Below are 22298 nucleotides of genomic sequence, written 5' to 3' on the forward strand. Positions count from 1 at the left end.
TGGTCAATAGTCATAGGTCACCCCATCAAAATATATGCGTGTGGACTTCTTTCTGTTTTTTTGCTAATGGGGAGTCAATTTTCAGTCTTTTCTAATGATTTGAAAATACCTGGGCTTTAGCAAGACATGTCAGCTTTCCATCTACGAAAACATATTTGAACTCGGAATAAACACAAATCCGTCCGTTTGTTTTGTTTTTTTTGGGTTTAATGCCGTTTTTAAACAGTATTTCAGTCATGTAACGGCAGGCAGTTAACCTAACCAGTGTTCCTGGATTCAGTACAAGTACAAACCTGTTCTCCGCAAGTAACTGCCAACTTCCCCACATGAATCAGAGGTGGAGGATTAATGATAACAGAGCAATGGTACATAGAGATTTATGGAACTTCGTCAAATCGCTCAATAGGTTCTTTTTGATGTTGTCTGAAAGTGTCAGTATATGCCTTGGATGTAAGATATTTCCGTATTTGAGAGCTGCTGACCAACACATTTCAGAAATATTTTCAAAATGAATTTCGTGTAATATATGTTGATTCTATGGAAGCGTGAAAGGGCCATCAGACGCTAATACGTTTTATTACGCTACAGGTGCGGAAAGGAGAACTAACTTGTGATTAACTTGTTAGGCTGGACTGGTTTTTCTATATTTATGTTCAGTTAATTAAAACTGTATCATGTACCAAGGCATGGGAGTATATAGTGTTGTAGACTTGAGCAGTTAGATCTAGAGTATTTTTTTGTTCAAAGTGGGAATTGTGACCATTTGTTATATTATAAATATTCGGATATATATACAACTCTACTTACTGTTGTATATGAAATATAGATGAGTACAAGACTGCTTTGCGATTGGCTATTTACAGATTATCGTGGTCTAACAAGCTTTTCCTTTGATTTGACCTGGTGAACTAGTTTTTGACCCCACTTGACCCAGATTGAAATTTGACCTAAAGATCCTAAAAATTAACATTCTGACCAAGTTTCATTAAGATATGGTCATAAATGTGTCCTCTAAAGTGTAAACTAGCTTTTCCCTTGATTTGACCTGGTGACCTAGTTTTTGACCCCACATGACCCAGATTCGAACTTGACCTAAAGATCACCAAGGTTAACTTTCTGACCAAGTTCCATGAAGATACAGTCATAAATGTGGCCTCTACAGTGTTAACAAGCTTTTCCTTTGATTTGACCTGGTGACCTAGTTTTCTGACCTCAGATGACCCAATATCGAATTTGTGAAAGATTTTATTAAGGGTAACATTCTGACCAAGTTTCATTAAGATTGGGCAAAAATTGTGACCTCTAGAGTGTTAACAAGCTTTTCCTTTGATTTGACCTGGTGACCTTGTTTTTGTCTAAGTTTTTATTGAGGGTAACATTCTGACCAAGTTTCATTAAGATTGGACCAAAATTGTGACCTCTAGAGTGTTAACAGTCAAATTGTTGAGGACAGACGACTGACGACGGACACAGGGCGATCACAAAAGCTCGGTAGCCTTGTGGTAGAGCGTCCGCTTTGAGTGCGGGAGGTTGTGGGTTTGATCCCTGGCCGCGTCATACCAAAGACGTAAAAAAATGGTACTAGTAGCTTCCTCGCTTGGCGCTCAGCATTAAGAGATGGTGCTAGGACTGGTCAGCCTGGTGTCAGTATAATGTGACTGGGTGGGGTATCATGCCACATGTCTACGGCGTGATATTCCAGTGAGGCAGCACTATAAAGTTGGGCATTGTGCTCACACCTTCGTTTATATGACTGAAAAATTGTTGAAAAAGGCGTTAAACCTGAACACACACACACACAAAAGCTCACCTTGAGCACTTAGTGCTCAGGTGAGCTAAAAATTTAAACTAGAAGATGCTTTTGTAGACAAGCGCATGTCTCCCTTAATGCATAGTCATATAGGCAAGAAGTCAATACAGGACAGGAGCAAAAGTCAAAGAGACAATGATGGTTGGCAGCAATAGGGATCATCTACTTGACATGTCCAATCATCTCACTAAGTTTCAACATTCTGGGCCTAGTGGTTCTCAAGTTATGTTGTTGTTGTTGTTTTGGGTTTAACGCCGTTTTTCAACAGTATTTCAGTCATGTAACGGCGGGCAGTTAACCTAATCAGTGTTCCTGGATTCTGTACCAGTACAAACCTGTTCTCCGCAAGTAACTGCCAACTTCCCCACATGAATTATCAGAGGTGGAGGACTAATGATTTCAGACACGATGTCGTTTATCAAATAGTCACGGAGAACATACGCCCCGCCCGAGGATCGAACTCGCGACCCCGCGGTCCGTAGACCAACGCTCTTACCTACTGAGCTAAGCGGGCGGGCTTCTCAAGTTATGAATTGGAAATGGTTTTCCATGTTCAATCCCATGATCTTGAACTTTGATCAAGTGACACCAAAATCAGTAAGGGTCATTTACTCTGCATGTCCAATCATCCTATTAAGTTTCAACATTCTTGGCCAAGTGGTTCTCAAGTTATTGATTGAAAAGAGTTTTCTATGTTCAGCCCCCTGTGACCTTGACCTTTGATGGAGTACCCTAAAAACAAAACCGGTCATCTATGTAAGTCTAATCACCCTATGAAATTTGAAGGTTCTAGGTCAAATAGTTCTCAAGTTATTGACTGGAAATGGATTTCCATGTTCTGTCCACTGTGACCTTGACCTTTAATAGAGTAACCCCAAAATCAATAGGGATCATCTACTCTGCATGTCCAATCATCCTATGAAGCTTCAACATTCTGGGTCAAGTGGTTCTCAAGTTACTGACCGGAAATGATTTTCCAGATTCAGGCCCCTGTGACCTTGACCTTTAATAGAGTGACCCCAAAATCAACTCTGCATGTTTAATCATCCTATGAAGTTTTAACATTCTGCGTCAAGTGGTTCTCAAGTTATTGATGGTAAATGGTTTTCCATGATCAGGCCCCTGTGACCTTGACCTTGGATGGAGTGACCCCAAAAACAATAAGGGTCGTCTACTCCATAAGCCCTACCATTCTATGAAGTTTGAAGTGTCTAGGTCAAATGATTCTCCAGTTATTGATAGGAAATGAAGTGTGACAGATGGAAGAACAGACAGACGGACAGGGCAAAAACAACAGGTCTTCCCAGTGGGGGAGACATAATAACGACCTTGACCTTGACCCGAGAGACCCGGATCATGCACACAGCATTTTCTCAGGCTAAAATAGTTATTGCACAAAATGACTTCTAAATCCATATATAAACAACATGACTGCATGCAGAAAACCGTTATGTCAAACTGTGACCTTGACCTTTGACCTACCACCCTGGATCATGCAGTCTGCACATCATCTCATCACCACCTACCTACATCCCAAGTTTGAAGTCAATATCTTGAATGGTTAATAAGTTATGCTCTGGACACAAAATAAAATGTACAAATTTGACCTCTGAGCTCAATTTGTGACCTTGACCTTTGGCCTATAGAGCCGGTTCAAGTGCTCTGCACATCGTCTCATCGCCATCTACCTATATGCCAAATTTAAAGTCAATATCTTTAATGGTTATAAAGTTACACTCTGGACAAAAATTATGAGACAGACAGAGAGACAGACAGACAATGCGCCATCTCATAATACATCCGTTTTTTCAAAATGGGCATATAAAAATTGCTTAGTCCTAAAATGGGCATAATTTTGTAAAAATGTAAAGTTACAGAACCTGTGAACTGCATGTCAGATCATCACAGTGAACAAGTCTTTTTATTGTATGAAGTTTCAGTCTATTCCCCTTAGTTGGTACTATGTTTTCACACTTTTTAATATGTGCACATAAACAGATAACATAAGAAAAACTAGTTATGGTACTTATATTGAATCTGTATTTTACAGAAGATTCCTATTTTTTGTTTAAGAGTAAGATTAATTGAAATAACAATATTTATTTTGAGAACTGGCATATGACTTACCGGACCTGTGGGGATTTTGTAGTCATATATGACTCACACGGCTAGAATATTATGGGACTTTGTGAGGTTGGGCCCCAGGTGCTCCATCAGCTGATTTCTTTTTGTGTGTAAGCTGGTATCTCTCAGTACTTCATCTTGGTATTTATTTACTATCTAAATTTACTTTCAACCAGTGTTTACATTTTCTTTACAAAACTTATTTTAAACAAGAGCTGTCGGATGACAGCGCGCTCGACTATTCGAAGAATTGATTGAAGAATGGGGTCAAAATATTTCCATAGATTTTCAGACAAAAGAAAAAAATGGATTAAACAAAAAATGTTCCTGTATTTGTGGATTTCGATTAGTCTTACCGTAAATGGCAATGTGTGACCATGATGGCAAATATGTTAAGTTATATGTTAGGCAAAATATGAACTTGTATAAAAAATTTAACTAATTTCCAAGTCCAAAAAGGGTCATAATTCAGTCAAAATAGTTGACAGAGTTCTGTACACTTGCCTACAGATGGAAATCATGTTGATATACTAGTGTTAAAAGTTTCAAAGCCGCAGTTCAAATAGTTTTGACAAAAATTTCAAAGTCCAAAAAGGGCCATAATTCAGCCAAAAAAGATGACATAGTTATGTACTCTTGCCTACTGATAGAGACTATAATACTGAACAAGATATAAAAGTTTCAAAGCCATATGTCAAACACTTAACACAAAATATAAACTGGTACGAAAAACTTAACCAAGATTTCTAAGTCAGAAGGGGCCATAATTCAGCCAAAATGCTTGATGGAGTTATGTACTCTTGCCTACAACTGCACATGGTGATGGTAAACAAGTGTTGAAAGTTTCAAAGCTTTATCTCAAAAGACTTTGTCAAAATGTAGACTGGTACGAAAAACTTAACCAAGATTTCTAAGTCAAAATGGGGCAATAATTCAACCAAAATGCTTGACAGAGTTATGTACTCTTGCCTATAACTGGACATGGTGATGGTAAACAAGTGTTGAAAGTTTCAAAGCTTTATCTCAAAAGACTTTGTCAAAATGTGGACTGGTATGAAAAACTTAACCAGGGTGTGACGCCGACGCCGACACCGTGGTGAGTAGGATAGCTCTACTTATTCTTCGAATAGTCGAGCTAAAAATGAAGTTACACTACAATGAACAGATTGCAAACACTAAATAGCATAGGTAGGCCTCACAACAATTTATTTTCAGCATATAACTGCCATAATGTGATGAATACAATCTGTCTGTTAATGCCTGTGTGATCTTAACAATATGGTGAACTTATATTATTTAGGTCCTTTACACATACCAATTCAATTCTGTAAACAAGAGCTGTCACTGTTAGTGACAAATGCCCTCGAAGCGTGCCAAAGAATGCTACAGCTGTCTGCGCAAAATATGCCAGAATAGTTTATGGAATGAATCATTTTATGACCAAAAAAAAATGTTCTCAAAAGGAAACCTTGACCTTGGAGCTAGGGGTCTGGGTCTTGTGCATGACACATCAACTCATTATAGGGAACATTTGTGCCAAGTAATTTTAAAATCCCTTGATGAATGGTAGAGTTATTAACCGGACAAGATACGGACCCTATTAACCTTTGACTTCTAAGTATGACCTCTACCTTGGAGCTAGGGGTCTGGGTCTTGCCCACGACACGTCACCTCTAAATAGGGAACATTTCTGCCAAGTATTTTTAAAATCCCTTCATTGATGGCAGAGTTATGAACCAGACAAAAAAGAGACCATGTTAACCTTTAAAACCTCTAAGTGTGACCTTGATATTAGAGCTTGGCATCTGGATCTTGGGCATGACACATCGTCTCATTATGGGGAACATTTATGCCAAGTTATTTCAAAAATCCCTTTGATGAATGGCAGAGTTATGAAGCGGACACAAAACAGACCCTGTTAACCTATGACTTCTAAGTGTGACCTTGACCTTGGAGCTAGGGGTCTGGGTCCTGTGCAGGACACATCATCTCATAATGGTAAACATTTATGCAAAGTTATTTCAAAATCCCTTCATGGATGGCAGAGTTATGGACCGACACGAACAGACCCTGTTAACCTTTGACCTCTGAGTGTGACCTTGATCTTGGACGGACAGTGCAATTTAAATATGCCCACCTTCACGGGCATAAAAATAAAATTAAGATAGATGAACCAGTGTGTAGATAAAACCTTTTTTTAAATTCTCAACCACATTCAAAGAAAAAGTCAAACTCTTGACACTATGACTAGCTTGTCCTGTATCAGAATTTAAGTCGTAAATGTTTCATTTACACTAGAGGTTTAGGTTTCTAAGGGACCTTACTAGCCACTTCCTTCACTAATTTTAATTAAACATTAAAGAATGCATTATTGTTAGTGATTTCAAACAAAGATGACAATACATTCAGTATCATGACAAAATGTTAAAGCTATCTGTTACATCTGACTTCTATCCTCTTGATTTAGAGATTAAGGTAGTTCTGCATGTTTGATAAACCCAAAGTGATGGCATTATGTCATTTATCCAGAAAACGTAGAATAAAGCCTGGATTCGGCATACAGAAATGAAAATCATTTTATGAATCGATGGCAACCCGTGAGTAAACTTATTACAGTGGCACTGTTACCATCTTTCTAAAGTTAAAATACGATATTAAAATATCTGATATGTTAAATAATTCAAAATAATGTCTAACAAGAGCTGTCCGTAAGACAGCCAAGCTCGACTATACGAAATATTGTCCCAGAAGCAGGAAAATATTACCCAAAAAGGTTAAATATTAAAAGAGTTTTAAGTTCAAAAGGGGACATAATTTGACCAAAATGCATATCAGTTATGGGACTTGCTGCTATCAACTAATGTTATAACCCCCAAGGCACATGTGATGTTTTAATTCAATATCTGCATTAGTTTTGGAGATAGAAACTCGCATGTAAAACTTTAACCAGAATTTTCAAAGTCCAAAAGGGGGCATAATTTGGCCAAAATACAAGTCAGAGTTATGGGACTTGACCCAGTGAGGTTGGATATTGATCTAGAAAGAGAAAAAATAAGTTTAAAATCTATATGCCTTTTAGAAATAGCTGTATGTACTTGCACGCAAAACTTTAACCAGAATTTTCTAAGTCCAAAAGGGGGCATAATTTGGCCAAAATGAAGGTCAGAGTTATGGGACTTGCTGCTATCAACTAGTTTTATAACCCCGAAGACACATGTGAAGTTTCAAATCAATATCTGCATTAGTTTTGGAGATAGTAACTTGCATGTAAAACTTTAACCAAAATTTTCTAAGTCCAAAAGGGGGCATAATTTGCTCAAAATACATGTCAGAGTTATGGGACTTGACCCAGAGAGGTTGGTAATTGACCTAGAAAAAGATAAAATAAGTTTCAAAGCTATATGCCTTTAATTGATGGCTGTATGTACTTGCATGCAAAAACTTAACCAAGGTGTGACGCCGACGCCGACGCCAGGGTGAGTAGAATAGCTAGACTATTCTTCGAATAGTCGAGCTAAAAATCAGTTTGAAATGTACGGTTCACTTTAATCATAGTCAAATATCTCAAAAAGAAGCACATGCACCTATACATTTTATTTCACATTATGATCATAAATAATAAAGGTTATTGAATATGATTACGACAAACACATATCAAAACAGAGATATGATAATGTGTACAATGAAATCATGCTTCGTACATTTTGTTTAAATATTTAGTTACTATATGTGTTTTTAATTGGTTGGTTAAAAAAAGATACACAGTGGTCCAGGGGGTAAAAAATCTGCCCATTTTACATGAGTATCAACAGTATGTTCAGTAATATAATGAATGTATAATGACATTTATTGAAAATGTATTCAGATTTGCACTAGAAGAAACTTACAATGAATCTGAATGAAAAAAAAACCTCCACAACAAAACATTATTCCTGTTTGTTTATATAACATGCTTATCATTAATAAATACATACTGTTTGTTTTATGATTGCATTCATTATTTTTTCTTGCAAGTGTTCTTGATTAGAAATACCTTAAAATGTTAAGTTCTGCATAAAGATTGTATTGCACAACCTAATATACAATGTAGTAACTTACAAAATAGACATTTATAACCAAAAACCATGGAAATCTACCTTTTGATTTTTGTAGACAAAGGTGCGCAATGCGCAAAATGCACCCTGCCCCTTTTTAGCAGCACCCTGCCCTTTTTAGAGGTCTAGAAAAATCCCTATAGGCTGTATGTAGAGTTCTCACAAACAAGATCGGGAACAAGGTGTGAAAGGTAAGTGGGAGTAAGTTGATTTTCATTTTATATAATTGTATAAGTTTATGTTGTTTTCTTCTTTCAGAAAGAGTTTCCCACTTAGTTTCATGGTAGAGTTCCTACAAGGATTTTAGTTTGGTTACGCCTGTCACTATTCTGGCAGCTTCGATTCTGGGTTTTGTCAAGTTCTTGTTTCTCATAAATGGCACAGTTATTCCAGACTACATCAGCATACTCTATGACAGGACGAATAAAAGAGATATAGATAATTTCTAAGGCTCGACGGTCTAACTTTAATTTAAGTTTACGCATAATATTGTTCCGCTTCCATGTAGTTTATTTGTGAGTGCCAGGATCCATCCCCGGCGAAGAAAACTGAAGATGTTTGTGCTCAGAGACTTGCGGAATTTGTTGGCCGGACATTCTAAACAGGGGATTGGTCAGGCTTATTAACTTTTCGGGTGATGGTAACGGATTCTGACTTAGCTGGATTGAAATTAACAAGCCATTTGTCAGCCCAGCTAGATATTTTTTGTATATCTGCTCGGATGATGTTGTATGTTTCAATAGGATTACGTACTACCAAATGAAGGCTCGTGTCATAAGCGAAAAAATTAATGTTAGAACCTATATCTTGAACAATATCATTAATATAAACAAGAAGTAAGAGAGGTCCAAGTATCTAACCTTGAGGAAAGCCAGTAGATATTGCTACACAATCTGATATTGTGCCAGGAAGAACTACTCACTGTCTACGATTTGTAAAGTATAGTCTGTAAACCACTGAAGAAGATTACTAAGAATTCCGGAATCATGTAGTTTAACCAACAAGCCTTTATGCCAAACTTTATCGAAAGCTTTACTGATATCAAAGAATAGAACTCTAACTTCTAATCCATCATCTAGAGCTTTACAAAATATATAAGTACATAAACTGATTTACAGTTGAATCACTGGGCATAAACCCAGACTCTGAGGATGTGAAACAAGAGCTTGGAGAACACAAAATGCCCCCATTGATGCATTCAGTAATTGCTCAAGGAACAGAAATTATTTGGTCACTGTGCACTGGATGTTTGACGTACTGACCTAGAATCAGTAATTATGGGTCATTTACAAATCATAAGTAAACTCTGTATCAAATGTGATTTTAGACCAAAGTATTCTCCAGTTATTTGGCATAAAAAAGTTCTACTGTTTTGGGTCAATGTGATCTTGACCTTTGACCTACTGACCTCAAAATCAATAGGGGTCATCTGTTGGTCATGACCAACCTTCCTATCAACTTTCAAAATCCTAGGCCCAAGAATTCTGGAGTTATCACCCAGAAACCGTTTAACTGTTCCGGGTTACTGTGACCTTGGCCTTTAACCTCAAAGTCAATAGGGGTCATCTACTGGTCATGATCAACATCTGTATTAAGCATTCTCAAGTTATAGCCCGGACCTGTTTAATTGTTATGCATCACTGTGTCCTTGACCTTTGACCTACTGACCTCAAAATCAATAGGGGTCATCTGCTGGTCATGACCAACCTACCTATCAACTTTCATGATCCTAGGCCTAAGCGTTCTTGAATTATCACCTGGAAACCATTTCAATGTTCCAGGTCACTGTGACCTTGACCTTTGATCTACTGACCTCAAAATAGATAGGGGTCATCTAATGGTCATGACCAACTTCCCTCTAAACTTACATGATTCTAGGCCCAAGCATTCTTGAGTTATCATCATGAAACCGTTTTACTGTTCTGGGTCACTGTGACCTTGACCATTGAGCAACTGATCTCGTAATCAATAGGGGTCATCTGCTGGTCATGACCAACCTTCCTATCAACTTTCATGATCCTAGGCCAAAGCGTTCCTGAGTTACCATCCGGAAACCAAGTGGTCTACAGACCTACCGACATACCGACCGACCGACATCTGCAAAACAATATAACCCACCTTCTTCGAAGGGAGGCATAATTAAAAACATGTTTGAAGAGTAATAGATTACTCTTTCAAATACCTTTTCTACAGTGTTAAGCAGAAAAATTGGTCTATAGTTGTTAACGACTGAAGGGGGCACTTTTGCACAGGAAACCTGAAAAAAAGTTATGTGTCAAAATCTAAGACATGACTTAAACACCCCTTAAAACTTTATCAGTATATTTTATGTCTAACAGACTGGGCACATCTCCCAATCGGGGTAAATTACCTCGTTTGGGGTAATATACCCCGATCGAGGTAAAACAAGAACAATAGAAAAGTACAAAAAAAAATTGGTATTTCTTTTTAAAGTGCTAACATAAATATTTTTACTAAAGCTTTATATCATTGTACCATTTAATCAATTTCGCATAAATTTTGTTAAATAATGTTGAAAATCTGAAATTTTTACAACAAAAATTGGAAATGTCTAGGGGTACAGATTTGTACCTCTAGACAATCCTATTAGGGGTACGGACCTCCTTTTCCAGATACAGTGGGTTGTTTTAAATTACATCTTTAATTTGGAAGAAAATTAAATAAATATCAAATAAGTCTTAATCAATATAAAACTGCAACTTTAATCAAAATGGTTTACAGATATTACCGTTCTCCCAATTATTTACTTATTTCTTCCGATACGTAATAAACTAAGGAATTCCAAATGAGAGATTGTTCTGTGCTGATTAATTTACTGAAAAATAAACTGTTGATAAAAGATTCACCAGAGTATCAAACTCCCAAATGAATGATATTTGAAATTCAGCAGAAAAAAAATAAATTGATTAAAACATACAGGCATATGCACCCATTTATGCTGTAATTTAACAAAGAGCTCTTTGAACTTAACAATAATTTAAAAAATTGACACAGAACTGTTTGTAAACATGTGAAATATTCGTTATAGCCACCAAATGTGCGGAAAACCTAAATACTATAATCATTATTATAAATGGTATGTCGAAACATTATTCAAGATCACTTTAAGGTAGTTCTGCACTTTTGGATCGAAATTTTTTCTACAATGTGAAATTGATTAAATTCTGATTTTTCAAAACTTTGGAATATACTAAGAAAATTCAGCAAATAAAAATGATAGGGTCGTGTGCTTGATTTTTTGCTAGACTGATTTGGAAAATTTGGAGCTCACGCAATTTTTCATAATGGGATCCTATGGGAAAATCGCAACTTTCATAACATTTCCGCGAATAAATTTTTTTCTAAAATGTAGATTTTAATGAAACCTCTCACAGTGGTAAATAAACATATGGCCTATAATATGGTGAAATAAAATGAATAGGTCTATGTGCTTATTTTTGTGATATTTGGCCATGATTAAAGTGAACTGCCTATTTCAAGCAAATTTTAAGACATTGTTTTGAATTATTTATTAAAAGTGTCACATGTTTTAATAAGATATTTTAACTTTAGAAATATAGCAACTGAGCAATTTTAATAAATTAACTCACAGGTTGCCATTAATTCATAAACTGATTTTCATTTCCGTACGCCGAATCCAGGCTTGATTCTACTTTTTCTGGACAAGTGACGTTACGCCGTAACTTCCGGTTTATCAAACATGCAGAACTACTTAAAATCAAATCTATTTTGATCCAGTTCGATTCCTCGTCATTCATTTGGTGTTCCTCGGTTATTAACGTTGGAATGGAAATGTTAACAATCAGGTGAATGCTGGACTCTATCATCTATGAACAATTTAGATTCAAGTTTTAGTTAAATTTTAGTTAATTCTTATTTTGATTGTTCATTTGCAACAAAATATAAGATGTAATTTACACACAACATCAGGAAAAAGGAGGTCCGTATCCCTAGACAACCCCTAACAGGATTGTCTAGGGGTACGGATCCCTATCTCTACAACCAGATTCTAGAGGTACAGATCCGTACCCCTAGACACTTCCTAAAAAATTATCATATTGTCAACTGTTTATATCATATAAAGTTGACCTGAGAATATGAGCATTATAGCACTTCCTTAATAAAAAAGTTATCAAATATTTTGTACCTTTCTATTGTTCTTGTTTTACCTGATCGGAGTATATCACCCTGAACAAGGTAATTTGCCCGTATTGGGAGATGTGCCCAGCCTGTTTAAAAATAAAATGGATTTATTATTCATACATAAAGAGTCCAAAAACATAATTTTGTTATAAAAACACTAACAAAAAAGTGGCAGTTTTTGGTACACCAAGACACTTCCATTTCATGATGGACTTAAATATTGAATATCTGTTAAATCTAGCATATCTTTAGATTAGAACTGGAATGTGACAGCAAGTGACTAACAAAGGAGGTGAATTAAAGTGAAATATTTTTTTGGCAGTGGCTAGTGAACCGTCACCAGTGCAGCAGACCTGAGGTCTAGTGCACCATCATTTTTGTTATATAGCTTTTCTTTGAATTATAATTATAACTTATTGTCACCAGTTATATGTATGATCATTATTAGAAGAATGAAGTAAGATGATTCTAATTTAAATAAACCTTGACTTACCTTTTAATTTACCGATATACCGATTAAAAACATTGTGCCGCTATCAGATATGGTCTATTAATAGAAAGATTATTATGGCGGAATGATTCTTAAGAAGAACGTTCAGTTATGACAGAATGAGTTTCATTGAAAGAAATAATTAATTTTTAATGTTCATAAGGCCAACATTTTTTAATTTTCTGGTTTATTGGAGCGCCGACCCTATTTTTTGACAAAACAAAATAAAAATAAAAGTCATTTTCATTACTTTTATTTTCATTTTATCCGCCGACCGTCCATAATTGCTGCTGCCAAAAATAAAATTTTAACTGTAAGGTAGAGGTTTTTAATCAAGATCAGTAGACGCATGAAAAATGGCGGCCTACATGAATGTAAACTGTGTGAAATTAAATAGGAAAAATATACAAGTTAACAGACAATAATCTTTGGAATAAGTTTGCAGAGATAACAAGTATTGTAAGCAAATTGGATCTGAGTAGAAATTACAGAACCTAAAGCTCAACATTAGGAATAATCACATACGAAAATGACCACTAATCAACGCTGTCCAGATGTTGAAAAATCTGGCGTATCACATGTACGAGATTTGTTGTCTGTATATTATAATTGGACAACGATCAAATTCATGTGGGACTGTCAGAAAAATACCACACTTGATAAAAAGGAAAGAAACCAAAGAAATGGCAAAATGGAAGAGCAAAAGTGAGTATCAACTTGCTAAACATATTTTTTTTTTACTTTGAAGTCTTGGGGGTTGGAGAAGAAAAAATAACTAATACCATAATTTTCAGCAGTTCTGTTCAAAACAAAGTGCAATTCCAATATGTAAAATGACACATGTCGCTGCAAATGCTTGATAAAGATACATTTGATAAAAAATTCAAACTACATGTAGTCAAAATAATTGGACAGTCAGATTAATGGTTGTTTAATATTTTTGATAGGCAATCTAATCCGAGTGGAGATAATTTGCTCATATGAAAAGATTATCTCAGTATTTCCTAGGATGTGTCAAATTAGTTTGACTAAAGTTCTAGCCAGGTACTGTAACTCAAAAGATAATTATCAAACATGAAACTCTCAGCAGTATTCTCATGAGTCCTGTTCACTTGAAGTATACCGATAAAATCTGTAAGAAGACCCTTTGAAAGTATGTTTTGGACAAACATTCAGACACTATATGTCACAAACAGTCACATGTGCCTTTGACAATGAGGAACACATAAGGACATATCCAGTAATAAATGTTTTTTCTGGACTCATAATTTACTAAGTCCAAGTCCCATCTCAGTGAAGAGTCTTATAAATATCCGATACTGTTGTTAGATCAGCAAATAAGGTTGTTGTTTTGTACACATTTCAGCTGAACCAAAGTTCAGATTGTTTTGACTTGTCATACAGTATAGGTGGCACTGACAATCGACAAAATATAAAACAATATTCAAGCCACTGAAACTTAACCAAAGCCATTTAATTTTAAAGCCAGTTTATCAATTTGTAATTTTGGCTTTCTAGTATGACATTGCTGGTTATTTAAGACTTTGCATCTAAGGCCAATTAATATGCATGTATGCAGGATGCAGACCTAAAGTAGTCGTTGCATATCCCCATTCTAAATTTCTAATAGCAGTTTTTATTCATGTTTATATAATAAACATTATGCAATGTCAACTGTGGTATCTGTATATTTTATTATGAAAAACCACAAGTATATTTTTACTACAAAATAGATACATACCAAAACAAAAATAATATAGTATAGTATACCGATAAAGTTTTTGTTTTGGTATGTATCTATTTTGTAGTAAAAATATACTTGTGGTTTTTCATAATAAAATATACAGATACCACAGTTTTGGTGACTTTGAAAATTGCATTATTCATACAAGCTACACATAAAGAAAACAACAGTATACTGAGATGATGAGATATAAACCAGTTCAGAATAGTTCATTTGTGAGTGTGTATGCAATTTAAGCTTGCAAGCTTTTGTTTTCTGGGGTGTACAAAAAATAAAAAAATTGTATCCTTTTGGACGTTTTATTTTTATTTATTTGGTCGACTGCTCAAAATTGGGATTTTTATTTTTATTTTTATTTGTCCCCCCCGACCCAAACTTTTTGAAAAATCTCCCGTAAACCAGAAAATAAAAAAATGCTGGCCTAAATAGCATACTAGTATATTTATGTCCATTTAAGATTAGTTATTGTCTGTATCTGGATACATCAAAATTGAAATCCGAACTTAATTTTAGATTCACTATCTCATGATCAGAGCTGCCAATACAAAAGACAAACACGCCTAAGCTAATTATTAAATAACATTAACAAGCTACCAACAAAGCCTACGTTTGTAGACCTCCATTTATTGTTTTAATCAAAGAACTATAAAAATATTTTATACTTCTTTGTTTTGATTTAATCTTTATTGTTTTTCACAGTTTTTATCATAGATTTCGTAAGATGTAGCTTTTTTTTTAAAATTAATAATATAACCAGGCACGTGTCCAGGTGGGGGGCCAGGGGGCCCGGGCCCCCCCAGCTGGCTGCCTAGTTACGATTTTTATTACTATGGGCCCCTCAATTAACAAATTTATACACCAGCACAACTGGCTTGATTTGACAGCAATACACAGGCTAAAGAGCCATAAAAGCGTGTCCGGTAGTGGAAATTAGCCCCAGGCATGTCACAGGTAAAAGTTTATCTGTGCATGCTTCATTGATCGCTTGATCGGTACTTGATTGGGTAGTGGAGAAACTATTATGTTTTTTACTCTTTGGAAGTGTTATAAAATGATCAGAACATTGTTGGTTTTGTTAAGTAAATCTTAAAATGAATCTGAAAATTGAAACATTATGATGGTTGTTTTTTGTTTCTACATTAAGGCACATTCCCCAAATTATTAAATTGATCTTTTTATTTTACAACAATTATGAATTTGAAACTACTGTATCAGTTTTACTCTTTTGGGTCCAATAACCTTACTTAAAAACTCTCATAGTTTTAAAAGTAGTTTCTCAGTAAATCTCACAAAACGCATCTAAAACTCGTTACTTATGAGGGGTTTTATACATAAAAATATCACTTAATATGTGCTGTGATGTTATAGTTTGTACAGTCAAAGAAGTATAAAATACACATCTATTTATTTTTATAGATCTTTGGTACAGTTAAGAGTTCATTGTCATTTGAAATCTACGATGTAAATAGTAATTGTCATAATATTTCGTTTGTTTTGTTGGAAATCTAAAAACATTTGGCCATTTTGCAAATAGGATACCCTTAATAATTAGACTAGCCACTAGACTGATAATTACGACATTTCTATGATTTTTTTTCTTTTTTATGTTCATAGAGACAAAAGTCAGTCTATTCTAGAGATTTTCTAAGAGGACTGATGTTAAAATTGTAATATTGGACATAGTATATAGACTGGCTCAGTTCACTACATGAAATCATAAAAATGGGAACAAAAATATCATAGTCTAGGAGCTAGACTTCTTAATAATCATCTTAAAACTTCAACATTTTTTTCAACTGGGTATCATACAGAAAAAATAAGTCCATACTCTGTGACTGTACAATCATACATACACTGAAAAAGGCTCGATGAAATGATTAAAAAGTAGACTTTTCCTTAAATATATGATACATTCATGCATCCTTAAAGGTGTTTCAGGTAGCAGGAAAAAGCATCTATTCACGTGCCATATTAAAAAAAATTCGCAATCGGGAGGGGATACCCCTCCCGAACCCACCCCAGGTTGGGCCCCCCCAGCAAAAAATCCTGCACACGGGCCTGATAACAAATATTGAAATCATAACAGTTTTCACCGTAAATGTACATTATAAAATATTTGCTTGCAAGATGTCAACATTTCCGAATTTCAGGTTTCAATGAAGAGTAATTGTCAGTTGTCACTGACATAATAAATCTGAAATTAAGATCGACTTTCAATTAAGATCAATGAAATTCATTACGTCATTTGGAAATAGCTTAGTAAATGATGGATACCACTGTTGTCGAAGAACGGAGATCAGCGCTTTAAGGTAAAATGGTAAACCGTAAATTAACAGGTAAGTCAAGGTTTATTTTACTTCATTCTTTTAGTTATTTTCTTGCATTTTACTGGAGAAAATATCTTTTGATTAAACTTTACATAAAGGCTATATTTTATATATAACAAAAATGATGGTGCACTAGAACTCGGGTCTGCTGCACCGGTGACGGTTCACTAGCCATTGCCTATTTTTTTCTGGATCAAATTTTATCAATTATAAAGAACATCTCAATAAAAAGCACTGAAATAGTTTTAAAAAAAGTTTTCTAGCTGATATGTTTCTGTTTTAATTCAATCATTAAAAAAGCAAAACCGGAACAAAAAAAGTGATAGAATTCATATTTCTGTTTCTTTCTTTCATGCCATCCGAATAACATTATATCCGAGTACACAACATACCTGACATTTACACGTCAAACGACGTGTTTGAAATAAACTAAATATAAGAGTTTTAAATGTAGCGCGACTCAGATTCATGTTCTTCTTACTTGTTTATGCCCCGCTTTCCATAGAAACTGAATGTATTCATTGACAACTGAGAAAATCGATGCACCGTAAGAACTTTCTCTTTCCTTGTTTACAGTGTCTACCACTATGTCCACGAGAGGGCGAAACTTCCGGTGTTCCTTGTTCCGCGTATTTTGAAACACCTACCAAGTCTAAGTAACTGTTACAATTTTTCCTATGACTTGGGTAAAAGTGAACAATGAAAGATTCTAAAAGAAAAAATATCACCATTTAAAACAATTAAAGAGGGTCATGATGACCCAATATCGTTCACTTGTTAAATATGCTTAGGTGATCCAAATAACCCCAAACCAGGTCAAAACTTCTCTCGTAAAAAGCTCTTCTCAACCATTAAAAACCCAAGGCATTGCCCCACTATCGGAAAATGATAACCTTATCACAGATAGCAGGCAAATGTTCTCAACCGCCAATTCCAGTCCGTCTTCACTCCAATGAATCCCTTAAAACTAAGTCAGCTATGCTTAATGAAAACCAAATACCTGTTTAGCAATGCCCCAAAGCCTCAATACCCCAAAATGCCTAAAATTTCCATCAGTGTAAATGGTGTCCAAAAGCTTTTGTCCCGCACATTACAGAGTGACAAAGCTTGCTGTCCCGATAACTTAAAACCGGTAGCCAAGAAAAACTTAAGTGTACATATTGCCCCCCTGGTCACCAAACTTTTCCAAAAATCTCTAGAAACAGGCACTATCCCTTCCGACTGGTCCAAGGCGAATATCACTCCTCTCTTTAAGAAAGGTGATAAAAGCAACCCTGCTAACTATAGACCCATTTCTCTGACATGTGTTCTTTGCAAAGTTATGGAGCACATTGTCGCATCAAACATCACTAAACATTTCCAGGTCAACAACATACTTTATCACCTTCAACATGGCTTCAGGTCAAAACGGTCATGCGAAACTCAACTATTAGGACTTGTCGAGGACCTACCCAGGAATTTAATTCAAGGTCACCAAACAGACTTAATACTCCTCGACTTCTCAAAGGCGTTTGATAAGGTTAATCACCTAAAGTTACTATATAAGCTGCAACATGGCATCCAGGACTGTACACTACAGTGGGTCAAATCATTTCTCATTGGACGCCGTCAGTCCGTCTTAGTCAATGGTGATAAGTCGGATGAGGTCCCGGTCACATCTGGTGTCCCACAGGGCTCTGTCCTCGGCCCTCTTCTTTTTCTGCTATACATAAACGACCTGCCTGAAAATATAGTTTCACAGGTCCGGTTATTTGCTGATGGTACTGCTGTTTATATCACAGTCAACAATGTTACACAACAACATACTCTGCAAGAGGACTTAACCAGGTTACAAAAATGGGAACACACATGGGACATGGAATTCAACCTGTCCAAATGTACAGTGATTAATATTTCCAGTCTAAAACACCTTACAAATCCACTTACACACTACATGGGCAGACACTAGCAACCGTGAGTGATGCAAAATACCTTGGTGTTAGCATCACTTCAGATCTAAAACTGGAACAAACACATAACCAGGTCACTTCAACAGCTAATCAAACACTTAACTTCATTAAGCGCAATATTCCCTCCAAACAGCAAAATATTAGGGAATTTGCCTACAAAACTCTTGTTAGACCACAACTAGAGTACTGCAGCTCAGTGTGGAGTCCACATACACAGATCAACATACATAAAATCGAGATGGTCCAACGCAGGGCCGCTCGATGGGTCACCAGTGACTATTCAAATTACAGCAGTGTCACACACATGTTAAAACAATTGGGGTGGCGTTCCCTTGCAAACAGAAGGAATGATGCCAGGCTACTGATGTTTTACAAGATTGTCCATGGACTGGTTGCAGTGCCGCCATCTTATAGTTTACCTCCTACCCGGCTCACTAGACACATGTATTCCCTATCTTTCCGGCAAATTCAAACACGTTGTAATTATTACAAGTTCTCTTTCTACCCGGCTACCATCATTCTCTGGAATTCTTTGCCGGCTGACATTGCTCAGGCACCTACCCTGAACCAGTTTAGGCAAGGGGTAACCAAACTGGGCCAGGACTTCTGAGTGACCAGGCTGTTTTTAATCCTTTTACTGTACATTTCGCCTTTTTACTAGCACTATCAGCTTTGTCTCAAATTCTCACAAATACTTTATGTATTACTTTATTTCTCCTGTACATTCCTGCTTTTAAACTCTTATGCACTGACGCGCACCTGCATAAAATACTCGCAAGGGTGTCATGCAGTATTTATAGATAGAGATAGATAGATATGGTCATAAATGTGGCCTCTGCGGTGTTAACATGCTTTTTCCTTTCATTTGAGTGGTGACCTAGTTTTTGACCCCACGTAACCCAGTAACCCAGTTGGGAATCATCAAGGTAAATTTTTATTTACCGTCGCTTTGTGAAACAAGGAATAGCCTATAAGCTCTGTAAGGCGCTTGAGCGATCATATTTAAGATCGTATTTAAGAACAGTTAAAACCAATTATACTTTACCCCAAGCAATTTGCTGGTACCCATTTAGAGCTAGGTCAACTGAAGCAATCGTGATAAAAGTTGCGGCCCAAGAACACACCGCAATGGGAGTAGCAATTGGAGTAGCCAGGAATCGAACCCGGGTCTTCACCTCCAAAAAAAAGCGTCTTAGCCCTCTCGACCTATGCGTCCACCGATGCGTCCAAGATAAACATTCTGACCGAGTGTCATAAAGATAGGGTCATAAATGTAGGCCTAGTCTCAATTAAGTGTGTTAACAAGCTTTCCTTTGATTTGACCTGGTGGCCTAGTTTTTGAGCCCAAATGACCCAGTTTTGAACTTGGCCTAGAGATCATCAAGATAAACATTCTGTGTAAGTTTGTTTCAAATCAAAGCATAAATGAAACCTCTATATGGCTGAAAGGGCCAAAATAGAAAATGTTGTCTCTTTCGGGGACAGTAACTCTAGAACCCATGATGGAATCCAGCCAGTTTTCGAAAGAAACTGAGATCTTATAGTGACTTAAGTTGTATGTAAGTGTGGTTAAAACTGAATGTAAAATGTCACTTCTATCGTGTTCACAAGGTAAAAATTTACAAATTTTGACTCTTTCAGGGTCAATTAGGGGCTGTAATTTCGGAACCTGTAATTGGATCTGACGGATTCATCATAAACTTGACAAATTATATATCATTGGAGAGATAATTTTAATACAAACTTAAAAATAAAGATTTTTGTCGTATTTTTGTTGTATATAAAAACTCTACTCAAAACACCTGTCAAGTACGTCATTTTGCGCTCTGCCGAAAAAATGACGTTAGTGGTCCTGTTTGGAGATTTACAGCTGCAAAATGGAGAATAACAGAAAGCTGGAAAAAAATACCAGCCAATCGGAAATATTGTCAACTTCAATTCGGCAAAATTTCAAAACAGTCCGTTGAAAAAATCGTTAGGTGGCGCACTTTACAGTGTTTTTCTAAAAGTTTTGAACATCACTACACGCTATTAAAATTATATGTCATTTAAAACGGCTAATCATTTTAAAAAGATATCTGAATATGAAAATATGAAAATTGTAAGTATTTCAAAACTTTTTGAATTTTGAAAATCCATAAATGAGCGAAAACGTTATTAAAAATTAAGAATTGCGATCCCATACACTAACGATGTAAAAACATTGTTTTGCTCACCACCAGATAAACAAATGTTAATGTATGACGTCACGGCGATCTTTCCTATAATAATAAATACAAATACAAATACATGGCATTTATATAGCGCAAAAATTATAAAATATTCTATTGCGCTTTACAATTACATATCACACATTTAACATATATACATACAAAACATGAACAGGATTCTAGAACTTAGATTTAAAGATTTGGACATATATAAATACTATTTTACACCACTTCTGAATATTTTGTATTTTAACAAGACTACACTCTTTGTTCATAAAACTGCCTAAATAAATGTGTTTTCAGTTTTGATCTAAAGCTGGCTTCAGACTGAATGTTTTTCAGATAGCTAGGCAGATCGTTCCACCATTTGGGACCAACGACTGCCATAGATCTGTCTGCTAGTTTTGTTCGCCGTCTAGGGATATTAAAGTTAGTAATTATTATTATTATCTGATTATTATTATTACATAATATTACAATAAAAATAATAAAAGATAAACTACTGATACTAAAAATAATAATGATAATAAAACTCGGGTATAGTGATAACTCAATGAGTTCTTATAATATCATGATTGTGATGAAAAAGGTCATACCGATGAAAGTGATCCTTCCATTATATTTATATAGAATACTTACAAAAAGAATGGGACAATAATTTTCTCATAAAAAATGCAATCACCATTATTGGGACTAAAATCAAATTATTGTGTCCAGACTATACTGATTCAGTGAATTTTAGATTTCAATAATAAATTGCCTAAAGGGTATATTTTCATGCTTTACTTTATAACACTGAAATGCACATTCGGTTTTAAATCTTAGACAAATTCTATTTACAATATTCTGCAAGAATTAAAATAAAACTTTTAGATGAGTGAATGACACATTTTTTAAAATATCAATTTTGAATTTGTGCACATCTCCAGACAGAGCTTGAAATTAAAAATTTGAAAACATAATGAATTTTGTAACATAGATTCTATTCCTAAATAAGTTTCTTATTATTTAATTATTATGTTCGATCAACAAATACCTTCATTTTCATGAAAAATGCCAAAAATAGGTATAACTTTTAAAGTTACAACATATTTATGGAATTAAATACATCGTTTCCGTTTCTCCTTCTCACTAATTGATACACTTGTAATAAGGTAGACTTTCCAATGAACAATGACCCTTGTTTATTGGAATCATACTGTGACAGTCATTTAGCCCCCAACTGTGCTAATGAAGGCCAACTGCCAAGTTGGCTAATGACTATCAGTCAATTATTTGGGTGGGGGTTAATTGTAAGACATGTTCTAAATGTTAAATCTTTCTAAAAAGCTGCGGGCCTCCAGACCTGACCATGCTGATATCATATGAAAGGGAATGGAATTACAG

General features: G+C 35.5%; 1 long non-coding RNA gene across 1 annotated transcript in view; it reads right to left on the reverse strand.

The window, feature by feature from the left end:
* LOC128546600 (uncharacterized) overlaps window positions 1–17367 on the reverse strand; it is an 83630-nt gene extending 66263 nt beyond the window's left edge. The window contains exon 1 of the long non-coding RNA XR_008366058.1: window positions 17235–17367. This is a non-coding gene — a long non-coding RNA (uncharacterized LOC128546600). The remainder of the gene's footprint in view (window positions 1–17234) is intronic.
* Between the last annotated feature and the right edge of the window lie 4931 nt (window positions 17368–22298).

This window comes from Mercenaria mercenaria, chromosome 11 (assembly GCF_021730395.1).
Source record: "Mercenaria mercenaria strain notata chromosome 11, MADL_Memer_1, whole genome shotgun sequence".
In the NCBI taxonomy this organism is placed as follows: domain Eukaryota; kingdom Metazoa; phylum Mollusca; class Bivalvia; order Venerida; family Veneridae; genus Mercenaria; species Mercenaria mercenaria.